Here is a 14,016-nt window from a genome sequence, read left to right as displayed (position 1 = left end):
GAGGGTCATAAGTGGAAAACTTCAGGAGATGTTTAAGGGCCATCAGAGAAACCGATGGCACTTCAATCTGTGTCCTTTTATATGCTGCTTTCCCTGATCACTGGTCAAAATGATGAAAAATGCATTTTGTTAAGAATAGTCAAAAGCTCTAGTAACTGTGCCTCCAAGGATGCAATGCCCCTCAATGCACCCATTGTAGGTTTGATGCTGGTGTGTTCGAAAAGACAAAGGGTATAAAGATGACATTTTGAGTAATGTTAAGGGGTATGTTAAATTAAATCTACAAATACTATGTGAATCCTGTTTAGATGTGTCTGCAATGTCACAAGAACTGCTTAGGTAAATAATTTCAGTGGATTTTGAGGAGGATGGCAAGGAGTGTCCAGAGGGGCAAACAGGCCCCATCCCATGGCCTTTTTATCTTCTTTCCCTCTAAAGATATCTGATCAAAATTTTGGAATAGCCATCATGTTCAAAATAGTCAAAGAGTACCTATATCTTCGGAGATGACTTAGCCCCCTCCCCTCAACCCTTGGGGCAATTTTTAAGTTAAAGAAGTTGCATTGTTTATATACAAGGTTGGTTATTGAAAAAAGGGGGCAGGTTTGATCCTGAGTCTCCATAAAGGCTAGAATATCAAGTTACAACTTTAAAATAATGTCGAGGGAGATGTCAAACATAATCAAAGCATATTCTAAGGAACGATTAAGCATACGAGGTTAAAACTTTGAAGACATGTTGAGAGGGATGATTGAAATGGACCAAAGGGCAATCCGCCCCTCTTGCCCTTTTAGATGTTCTCCTTAAGACTTATTGGGATCTTAAACATTATTTTATTTGAAATAGTCAAAAAGACTAATGGCGCAGTGGATTTGACCTTAGCTTGGTAATACGGGACCCAGAGATCGAATCACGCTGCAGGAACGCACTGCAGGGCTGACGCAGGGACCTTAGTAGTCAAGAAGCGTCGTTAATCTATCTATATACTATCCCTCTGGGGATGCCATGCCCCCTTAGCCTCCGAGACAAGGAAAATAATTATGCAATTTTTGCATTTCTTACCTGCAGGATCTATTCTCAAGAAAGGGGAACGTTTGGCGGTGGTTACATCCAAAAACACCAATTGGGCCTAGACAAAATTTCGGGAAATATTCAGATGTATCTTGAGCTAAATCAAAACAAACCATATGCATCCAAGTTATCAAAAAGGTACATCTGCAATATCTTAGGAACGGTTAAATATATTAACTTGAAACTTTCAGGGTCACTACTACTACTGCAACTGCAAATATGACTACTTCCAACTGCAGCAACTTGTAAATGTGACTGCGACTGCTTACAACTGTTACTACATCTAGTTATGACTGATTTTAGAATATGTTCAGAAAGATGCTGTTAATTTTTTTTTATTAAATTAAAAAAAAAATAATGTTGAAGAGAGCATTACTTTGATTTTTGGTACTTAGACCAAAAATTTAGTGTTGAAAAAAAAACTTAGAGGTTGAAATGCGGAACGTTAAAAAACTTGACACTTTGGCAATCAAAACCGAATCGCCATTATTAAAAAAAAACTTTCCGAAAAAGAAGTTTTTCAAGGGAACTGAAGAGCTATATTAAACATAAGACGAAGAGAAATAAATTCCCATAATAATTCAAACTCAAAACGACCAGAAATTACTATCAAAGAATAAATGAAACCCAAAAACGAACAGATATTAAGGAAACAATCATAGAAAATAAATACACAAAACGTAGGCTACTAATAAAAATGATAAATAAATCTCAACACGAGAGTAAAACTTAAGTTGAAAATTCGAATCAAACTTAAAATGACCAAAAATCACTACAAATAAGATTTCGGCAACTACGCACTTCCCCTCAATTTCAAAAGTCTAAAGCCTACTGCGTTATTTGCACTTTACTAAAAACGACTTATATTACAAATATATTCTTTTGTACTTGAAACATTGAACATAAAAATTACAGCAAAATAAAACCTTGAATTGCTGAGTTTTCAGGAATTATTATCATTATATATATATATATATATATATATATATATATATATATATATATATATATATATATATATATATATATATATATATATATATATATATATATATATATATATATATATATATATATATACTAGCTGTTGGGGTGGCGCTTCGCGCCACCCCGGTCTGTCCCGGTCTGTAATTTCTATTCGAACAATCCCTGTGTCCCGGTCGTCATTTATATATCCCGCCTGTGCCCCCGGCGTCCCCGTTGTAGTTGTGTCCCTGTGTCCCGGTCGTCATTTATATTCCCTGTGTCCCGGTCGTGATTTTTGTCCGGGTGTCCCAGTCTGTAATTTCTCTTTGAGGTTCCCAGTCGTCACTTATATTGCCTCTGTCTCGGTCTAATGATGTCACCGTCAAAGCAAAAATTACGACAACTAATTTCATGACGTCAGTCAACACAGAAACATGACGTCACCTGATCCACAGACAGACAGACAGACAACTTATTTTTATATATATAGATATATATATATATATATATATATATATATATATATATATATATATATATATATATATATATATATATATATATATATATATATATATATATATATATATATATATATATATATATATATATATCATATATTTAGTTTAATCTGTTAGTTCTTTCCAAAAACTATTCAAGACACACAAAAAGGTAAATCATGCAGTAGGCTTTAAAGCTTAAAATTAGGGAGGGGGTGGGGAGCAGTAATTTTATTTGTTAAAGCAGAAATGAAAAATAAGGACAGAGAAAGCTATGTGATGTCTGTGCACTAATACAGAAAGGTCTCAGTTGCCCTAAGAAATAATATCAAAGTCGTTCTCCTTTCTATAAACTACAAAGGCATGGATGATGAGATGGGGTTTAACTTTATATAACACAATGAGTAACCGTGCAAATAAAACGTTCGGAGCTACGAGATCAACAGAATAGCAAGAAAAACTCTTGGGTAACATGTAGCCATTATTTGAGCACCAATTGTTCCACCCAATCGAGAGCAAGACTACGCCTTTCAGAATTTTGTGACTTGACAAACCCCTCTTGGGGAAGACAGCCAGGTTGTAGTAGAATGTCATGATTGGACGTGCTCGAAGCGTAAAAATATCATCTGCTTGACCAAATACAGGAATTTATCGATGAAATTTCATTGAGAGTTACATTTTATTTGAAAAGTATGTTTTAACATAAAATCTTTCAAAAGTGACTCAAAGTCATCATATATGGACAATATACAGAGGGATGGCAGGGGTCAGACTCTTTTAGAGCTCTTTACCCTTTAATTTTTTTTTGCTTTTCAAAAAAGCACAAGACAAAAAAATGAAGAAAGTCGGATCATTAATTTTATGCTCGGGTCTCAGGAGGATACTAGAACGAAAAGAGAAATCATCAATGCAACAGCACAAACACATTAAAAAAAAAAAAAAAAAAAAAAAAAAAAAAAAAAAAAAAAAAAAAAAAAAAAGGAGATAGAAGGAGAAAGGGAAAACTGTTTTCCTAAATTAGTGATTAATATAGACCAGCACTTGAATGAGGCCTTAACCCTACTCATCCATACAACCACATAGGTCAAACAGCATAGCCACACACAATCAACCATAAAGAATAATCCATGGACAGGCAGTCATGTAGTCAATAAGTATAAGTCGTCATTTACCAAACAATAAAAACAGTAAAGACAAATAATTCAGAGGCAACAACCCAACACAAGGGCTCATCAGGAGAATACACTTGCCTATAGGGTTTCGGCACTTTAAATTCTCTACCCAGTCAAGTGTTGTGCCTACCACAGAATATCCATGACATCCCCGTGTCAGGTATCACCCCCAAAATACATGCCTATGAAAAAAAACCCAGCAAATGTAAAGCAACCAAGTAACACCAAAAAAACATGTTAACTCTAAACGGGTGTTTTCATCTCCGAGGACTTGGTTTTCTACCATAGGAAATTTGATAGCGAGTTCAATAGAATACTATTCCTTCCCTTTTTGTGAATTAACGTCATTGTTGTATTTCCTGAATCTTAATATTCAGGCTGACTGCCCATATTCAAACCACTGGTTTTTCAGAATCGGAGCAAGAGGTAATCACTCATTCTTAAGGATGTTCTATCATCTTAGCATCTCCGAGAATGACTTTTATTCAAATTAGGAAGGACATATATCTTCATTTCCAGCCTTTTTCTAAGACCTTGATCATCATAATTCCATAATATAAATCTTAAAAAGCTTTGCGTCAGATCATTATATCTAATTAGTTTAATTTGAACATAAGTTTTTTTTTTAGATATATAACTTTATAATCGAATGAAATGAATTTATTTAGATTTGGAAACTAAACATGAGACAACTAAGGAATAGATAATTAAATATATATTTCTATTGAAATTTAATTATATTTACAAAAAATACAGAAAATTCAATACATTTGATGATTTCTTCTTTTGCCAATACAAACAAAGTGGTTAAAGAGAGAAGGAACCAAATAAAATTAATATATTAGGGTGCATTATAGAGAAATTAGATTCATCCTCCTTTGTACCTGTCCAACGGGTCTTTTATAGATAAACGAGTCAGGTTATCCCCATGAAGTTCGAAAGAAAGGCTCTTTATGTTTAAAAATTGAGTTCCAAAACACTTTTAATAAAAAAAAAAATGTTAATTCTTAGACACATTATGTAAAAACCCTTAAAATTCTTAGAACACTTTCAAACTGGCTCCTAATGGTACCAGGTCATGTTTTTGGGGCTAAGGGTTGTTATAACACTATTTGACATAAAATAACAACAATTTATTTATATAATTTTGAATAACAGAATTAGCATTCTTTTGAGATATTAAGCATGTTTTAATTATTTACCATTCTGGAGTTACGGCTCCATATTTCAGGTTTTTGTCTAAAATTTGAACTTTTTCAAATTTTGAGTGACTAGTGACATGGGCTAACGTTTAATCCAGCTCAGATTTTGGCTATCCCAATATTTAGAAAAGAGAATCGTTTTGTGGGGTTCAGACAGACAAAATTCCGACATCAAATTTTTGTGATTACCCTAGTGGATATTCAGCTTGGAAAATTTTAAAGCCGTTGCTCCAGCTCGGAAAAGGTTGGTTTTTAGAGGAAAAAATTTGTAGACATAAAAAATCATTAATTTTTATCAATGATTTTTATCGCTTTGATTTACTTTGGAAATTTCACTTTTCAATTGGCTCGTTAAAATTGTCGTTTCCAATTTGTCTTTCCACTAATTGAACAGTTTTTCTTACTTTTTTTTCTTTTTTTAAGACCTACCATCCCTCTAATTCGTTACTTAAACGATGGATATTCATTTATTTTTGTTGTGTTCTTGGGTGTTTTTTTACCCTTCCATTTATTTTTTTTTATTTTGTATTTTATTAATGAGGACCTTAGAGAAGTTATGAATTTATATTAAAAGAAATTTGGGAAGCAATTAATACAGAAATATTTAACATCCTTTGACCCAGGTATTTTTCAAAATTAACAAGTGTTTAAAGTACTAAAGTATTTAAGCTTGAGAATGCATAAGTGCAGCGATAGCTGCAACCTAGTAAAGAGCAAATCACAGCCTGCAATAACCCAAAGCTTAAAAATGTGTTTTAAAAGAATCGTATAATGATAAAATAATTGTCATTTTTAGCTTATATGGTAACTATTAATTTAATCAACCCTAATTGTAAAATTTTATTTTGAAAGGTAGTCCGGAAAAAAATGAAACCCATCAAAAATGGCTTCGAATCGAAGTAAAAAGTGCACAATAGGCATCGTCATTGCCAAAGACTAAATATAGCATAATTACAGTCCCTCCACTCCCCCTATCTTAAACAGAAAGGATAATCAGTTTTGGCACTGATGGGTTTTCTTTTTTTCTCCGCCGCTACTGAGGCACTGGAAGATCTTTAAGAGCTGATTAAGGGGCTCATTTGAAATATAATTTGTATGTCTACTTGCATTCATTCGAATAACACATTCTGCATAAAACTATATGTCTTTACTAAAATGAATGTGTCAATACTAAGAAAAAAGATAAATCTAAACAAACCGAAAAGTGAATAAAATTTAAAACCAATAAATAAAAAGATCAATACATATAAATATACAACTAATGCTCCTGTGACTGAGCACCAAACAGAAGCTAAATAGAGGTGCTTCAATGAGAACACTGAAGCGACTGGATAAAATAGACGAAGATGAATATTAAATTTATTATTTTGGAAAATAATCCTGACGCTAGCTTCCACTGTTGCAATTATGCTATGTTTTATATTTAATCTAGTTACCAGGTAATTTTTTAAAACCTTAGTACCCTCATTATACTGGTTCACTTTTTAAGAAGAATGTTACAAGTCGAATCAACGTTTAAATTACCTGCATCTCTGTTTATTAAAAGATTATCAAGAATATGTTTTCTTATTTCAATGGCTTCCATAGCCCACTGTGTCAAAAATTCTACATTAGGTAATTATCTAAACTCTAGTAGGATCGTGTTGTGCGGGGTGTGTTTGTTTCTGTGTTTTCACTGTTCCTTTGATGATTTACTTTTTCACTATAAAAATGATGCAACACCCATGTGTGCAACCAAATTTGAAACAATAATGTCCTCTAAACTATTACCTTGCAGCCATCGATTTCTCGATTTCATCCCTCGGTGGGAATTACTTCCTGGGAATAAACCACTTGATTCAATGACGTAACACCCACGTCTGCGTCAGGTTTATACCAATAATATTCCCGAAGCTAATACTTAACAACCATCGATTTTCTCCTTCAGTGGGACTAATTTCCTGGGAATAAAACACGAGATTAAAAGCTTAAGGAGAAGGCAATAGGGGAAAATTGTCATTAAGATCAAGAAACCTATTGCATAGAATCTGTTTCCAAGAGCGTAATAACAACAATACGGCTTGTTGGCTGAGTTAACTAACGCGTTCATTTGGAAATCTCGATTGTCCCATACGATTCCTACACCCGACTAAAACCTCTTATGACGGATTATCAAAGGTCCCTGAATCAAAACACGTTTTGCATAAGCGACTTGGGAAATGTCTTGAAATAATATCTTGAAAAAAAACTTGAAAATGTCTTGAAGAAGGATGTCTCAAAGAAAAAAATATCTAAAAAACATCTCAAAGATAATAATGTTACGTAAAACTTCTTGAAGAAAAAATCTTTAAATAAACATCTCAGAGAAAAAAATCTTGAAGAAAAACATCTCGAAGATAAAAGCCTTTTGAAGAAAAAACATATCTAAGGAAAAAATGTCTTGAAGAAAAAAAATCTCAAGGAAAAAAATCCTCTGTAAGAAAAAAAATATATCTATATGAAAAAATCTAGAAAAAATCTTGAAGAAAAAATCCATCTCGAAGAAAAAAAGATCTTGAAGAAAAAAATATCTCGAAGAAAAAACGTCCTGAAGAAAAAAAAATCTCGAAGAAAATGGTCTTGAAGAAGAAACAAATCTTGCGTAAGCTTTATCAAAACAATTGTCGTTGACATGCAAAATTACGTCATCCTCAATAAATTTGCATAGGTAAACAATTAACCATTACTTAACAACCAGGTGTAGATAAAAGGTCAGTAATCAATAACACCTGCTCGCTGCTAGGGACTCTTGGGATCTGGTTGCTAGGGCCTCATGGGAACTGGAATCCCTCCACTACTAGTGCTGCCTAGATAAAGTGACGTGGGCACAGTGTTATTCATTACTTGTATATATATATATACATACATATATATATATATATATATATATATATATATATATATATATATACATATATATATATATATATATATATATATATATATATATATATATATATATATATAATATATATATATATATATATATATATTAGACCAGCGCACTTCGCATAGAAGGAATTGTGGTAGAAACTTTGAAATGGGCACATTCGATTGGAAATTGAAAGGTCTAGTGCCGTTTTTTTTTTATTTTCAAAAGTGATGGAGGGCAATCAATCTCCAACCCTTCACACCCAATAATTCGCCAAACAAATCAAAGTTTTGAGACATCCATTTTGTTCAGCATAGTTTCAAGGTCCATAAATTATGTCTTTGAGGGGGACAACCCCCTTTAAACCCTTAAGGCAAGGATTATAAGTTATATTTCTTGGCACCTATAAGGTTCTTAGGGAAAGGATGGCCATATAAACTTCAGAGGGGGCTTATTTGATTGAAAATAAGGAGTCAATTTTTAAGGGTCAACGTGATTGGAAGGCAGCTATAACCACATCGTGTTTTACCCAAATACGTCCGACAGAAATTTTGAGATAGCTGTTTATTCAAAAAAGTCCAAAGATCACATAACAAGGCTTACGGGGTTGACACAACTCCCCAGAGTCTGGGTACAATGGTAATAAGTTATGCCCTGGGGGCTTATAAGGTTTCTATGGAGGTTGTGGTCGTAAAAACTTCGGATCGGATGGGGCTCACTTGACTGGAAGTCGGAATTTCTAGTGCCCTTTTTAAGAGTCAAAAGTGAATGGAGGGTAGCTAGCCTTCCCCCTCCAAGCCTCTCATTCCCCAAAAGCATCCAATCAATAATTTAACAGGTTTTTTTGTTCAACATTGTTGAAAAATCCGATAATTATGTCTTTGAGGATGTCAACCTCCCCACAGTCCTCAGAGCAAAAGCTGTAATTTAGGCAAGTCGTTCGTGTTTACATATAGTATATGCTATGGAGAAAGGTATGCATATAATTTCAACCGCACTGCCTTTCCATGACGAAAGTATAGCAGTTCAAAATGACAACACTTTTTTGCTCAACAATATATATAATATATATATATATATATATATATATATATATATATATATATATATATATATATATATATATATATATATATATATATATATATATATATATATATATATATATATATATATATATATATATATATATATATATATATATATATATATATATATATATATATATATATATATATATATATATATATATATTATATATATATATATATATATATATATATATATATATATATATATATATATATATATATATATATATATATATATATATATATATATATATATATATATATATATATATATATATATATATATATATATATATATATATATATATATATATATATATATATATATATATATATATATATATATATATATATATATATATATATATATATATATATATATATATATAAATAATATATGTATAATATAATATATAATATAATATATATATATATATATATATATATATATATATATATATATATATATATATATATATATATATATATATATATATATATAATATATATATATATATATATATATATTTATATGTATATATATAAATATATATATATATATATATATTTATATGTATATATATATATATATATATGTATGTATATATTTATATATATATATATATATATATATATATATATATATATATATATATATATATATATATATATATATATATATATATATATATATATATATATATATATATATATATATATATATATATATATATATATATATATATATATATATATATATTAGCTGGGTACCGGTGGCTTCTCCGCCGGGTCCAAGCATGGCACGCGGCAGGCTTCTATATATGGATTCTTGGAAAGAAAACAAATCGTACATCCCTTGTAAAAGATGAAAATGGAGACGTTATTTCGGATCCACAGAAAGCTGACGAGAGATGGGCCTCACATTTCGAGAAAGTCTTAAATAGGCCCAGACCTGATGATCCAGAAACAGTACCGGATACGCCATTTTTACAAATTGACGTAAGTGCTGACCCACCCAGCACGGTAGAAGTGACGAAAGCTGTGAAAAAGCTGAAAAATGGACGTGCACCTGGAGTCGATGGGATCACGGCAGAGATGCTGAAAGCGTCCCTTCGAGCCTGCATGTTCGTATGGACTGCTCTTCTAGTGGCCATCTGGAACAACGAAAAGGTCCCAAAAGATTGGACCAGAGGTATACTGGTCAAACTCTTCAAGAAAGGCGATGCACAAATTTGTGACAATTGGAGAGGCATCAATTTGACGTCTGTGCCTAGTAAAATACTAGTCTCAGTAATACTACAACGCCTAAGAGCAGCCCTGGACTCACATCTCAGGGAAGAGCTACATGGGTTCCGACCTGGTAGGTCTTGCTCTGATCTTATTTTCATTCTTAGACTGATGGTGGAAGAGTCCAGAGAATGGAACAAAAAACTGTACCTGCTCTTCATTGATTTTGAAAAGGCGTTCGATTCTGTTGACCGAGACACTTTATGGAAGATTTTGAAATATTACGGAGTACCTGATAAACTAGTCAAAATGATATTCGCACTATATGAGGATAGTGAATGCTGTGTACGCACAGAAAATGGGGACACGCGTTTCTTCAAGGTAATGTCTGGCGTCAAACAAGGGTGTGTCCTATCCCCGTTTCTGTTTGTCATTGTAATGGACTATATTCTACGGCAGTCTTCAGGCATTGGAGTGAAGATTAGCAGCCGACTGATCTCCGATCTGGACTTTGCAGATGACGTTGTTCTTCTTGAAGAAGCGAAACTGCGACTGCAGCTGCTACTCGACGCCATAGACGAAAAGGCCGAGAAAATGGGACTTGCAATAAATGTCAGTAAAACAAAGAGTATGGCCACATCTGACTCCCCACTCATATTAAAATGCAAAAATAAAACTATTGAGCAGGTCAAGAAATTTAAATATCTTGGGAGTTGGATCGAATACGATGGTGAAATAGCCAACGAAATCAAGAGGAAAATTGGACAAGCGACATCGGCTTTTAGCAAGTTGAAACCAGTCTGGCGCAGTAGTAAATACTCTATGCGCTTGAAGCTCCGCCTCCTGAATAGCAATGTGATGTCCATCCTCCTCTATGCTAGTGAATGCTGGAAACTAAACACCCAGCTAGAGAAACGTGTCCTAGCCTTTGAAAACATGTGCCTTAGGAGAATCCTGAACATATCATGGCAGGAAAAGGTCACCAACATAGAAGTTCGCCGGCGAACCGGTCAGCCATTAGTTACTGACCTTCTGAAATGTAGGAGATGGACATACCTTGGCCACGTCCTCCGTATGCCAGAGGATCGACTCCCGAATACAGTATATGATTGGCGTCCCGAGGGGAGGCGAAAAAGAGGTCGACCAAGACACACCTTACGACGACAGTACGACCGAGACCTGAGAAATGCGGAGTTGTCTCTTCAACCACAGTGGGAGGACGTCATGGCTGCAGCTCAGCTCCGAGATGTCTGGCGAGGTTTCGTAGACGCCCTATGAGCCACTCCTGGCTCTGGAGGATCTAAGGTCTAAGGTTTAAGGTCTTGTGTTCTAACCAAAGACAGTGCTGGATCCGGGCGGCTTTGCCACTGGTCCCCGCGGGTCCCAGCATGCCACGCGGCAGACTTTTATATATGGATTCTCTTTGTCCATTGTGTTCTGGGTCCCGGCAACGCTATGTCATTTTTGGATCCAATTGATGACGTAAATTGGTTTAATTTTCTGTTTTATCGTTTTCGAATTGCTTTAATCCATTGTCAAAATATATAGAAATATTTGTGCAATCACCAGTTTTTTACATTTTAAGCAATTTAATAATAATTACTTTTTGACGTTGACACTTTGACAAATTTTCTTTGAGTAGCAATCTACTAAACTTCAAAATTTGATGGTTTTCTGTTTTAAGGTTTTCGAATTGCTTTAATCCATTGTCAAAATATATTGAAATGTTTGTGCAATCACCAGTTTATTACATTTTAAGCAATTTAATATAATTTTAAAAAAAGCCTCAATTTTTTGAGCTCGTGTAACGGTAACAATGGTAATAACGTGTAACGGTAAAGATAGTGTAACGGAGACATAACATTTATGAATATTATATATATATATATATATATATATATATATATATATATATATATATATATATATATATATATATATATATATATATATAAAAATAAGTTGTTTGTCTGTCAGTCGCCTGACATCATTATAAGGATTGAGCTGTATGTCGTCATGAAATTAGTTGTCGTCATGTTTGTTATGACGATGCTTAGTATATGACGTCATTATAAGTATTTAAGAAAAAATAAGTTGTTTCTTTGTGTGTCTGTCTGTCTGTCCGCATATGACGTCTGAATTATTGAATCATATACAAATTCAAAAACGAATGTATTCAAGCCGAAGAAGCTGAGTTGGTAAAGCGTTATTTTATCTATCTATATTCATAGGTGGGACTCAGGGACACAACTACAAAGGCGCGTAGCTAATATGGCGCGTAACGACTTACGCGTGCGGAGGGGGGGGGCTTGGGGACACAAGGAATGTTTGATTAGCAATCACTATCAACAAAGATCAAGGGCAATCATTAGAATAATGAGGTATAGATCTGAATACGGATTGTTTTTCCCATGGACAATTATATGTTGCATGTTCAAGAGTCGGTAAACCTGACAGTATATTTATATGTACAGACAATGGGACAGCGAAGAATGTTGTATATTCGATAGTTTTACGTAGTTAAAAACATATATATATATATATATATATATATATATATATATATATATATATATATATATATATATATATATATATATATATATATATATATATATATATATAAATATAAATATATATTTATATATATATCTATATATATGTAAAAATAAGTTGTCTGTCTGTGTGTCTGTCTGTCAGGTGACGTCATGTTTCTGTGTCGACTGACGTCATGAAGTTAGTTGTCGTTTATTTTTGCTATGACGGTGACGTCATTAATGGTATTTAAGACATGCGTTCACGGAAAAATGTTTAATTGTAAAATGACTGAAGAACCTACAATGGCAACAGCCGAGGAAGCTGCTCAAAGAGTCTATGCCAAAGAACTTGCTGCTGATAGAGAAAGTAAGAAAAGAAAGCGTGCCGAGGAATCACAAGAACAGCAAGAAAACAGGCTTGCAGCTGATAGAGAAAGTAAGAAAAGAAAGCGTGCCGAGGAATATCAAAACTGAAAATGATAGCGATGATGATTGGGTTTGGGATTTTGACTTGGATAAGGTCATCAATGCCTACCAGATTTAAGTTAAAAAACAAAGGTTCGGCGATATGTACTTCATAGTGACGCTGAAAAATAAAGAAGAAAAAAAAACTGAAAAAATCTAAAAAACTAAAAAAACTAAAAAGAAAAAACACTCAAAGATAAATTACAGACCGGGACACAAATGACGACCGACACAGAGGGAATATAAATGACGACCAGGAACCTCAAAGAAAAATTACAGACTGGGACACCCGGACACAAATCACGACCGGGAATATAAATGACGACCGGGGCGCAGGGAAACAACCACAACGGGGACGCCGGGGGCACAGGCGGGATATATAATTGACGACTGAGACACAGGGATTGTTTGAATAGAAATTACAGACCGGGACACAAATGACAACCGGGACACTGGGACACAGGGAATATAAATGACGACCGGGACACTCAAAGAGAAAATACAAACTGGGACACTAGGACACAAATGACGACCGGGACACAGGGAATATAAATGCTATTTATATGCACAGACAATGGGACAGCGAAGAATGTTGTATATTCGCATGTTTTACGTAGTTAAAAATATATATTTATATATATATATCTATTCACAGGTGAGACACAGCTACAATGGCGCGTAACTAATATGGCGCGTAACGACTTACGCGCGCGGGGGGGCTTGGCGGGCGCGAAGCGCCCCACCAACTAGGTGTTGGGGTGGCGCTTCGCGCCACCCCAACATATATATATATATATATATATATATATATATATATATATATATATATATATATATATATATATATATATATATATATATATATATATACATATATATATATATATATATATAT

The 14,016-nt window shown here is 33.4% G+C and overlaps 1 long non-coding RNA gene across 1 annotated transcript in view; it reads right to left on the bottom strand.

The window, feature by feature from the left end:
• LOC136033308 (uncharacterized) overlaps positions 1 to 14,016 on the bottom strand; it is a 37,558-nt gene that overhangs the window by 9,103 nt on the left and 14,439 nt on the right. Inside the window, exon 2 of the long non-coding RNA XR_010618902.1 lies at positions 6,682 to 6,851. This is a non-coding gene — a long non-coding RNA (uncharacterized LOC136033308). The remainder of the gene's footprint in view (positions 1 to 6,681; positions 6,852 to 14,016) is intronic.

Source organism: Artemia franciscana, chromosome 11, assembly GCF_032884065.1.
Source record: "Artemia franciscana chromosome 11, ASM3288406v1, whole genome shotgun sequence".
NCBI lineage: Eukaryota > Metazoa > Arthropoda > Branchiopoda > Anostraca > Artemiidae > Artemia > Artemia franciscana.
Note: the sequence above shows the minus strand (reverse complement) of the source record. Positions and strands in the feature narration are given on the sequence as shown.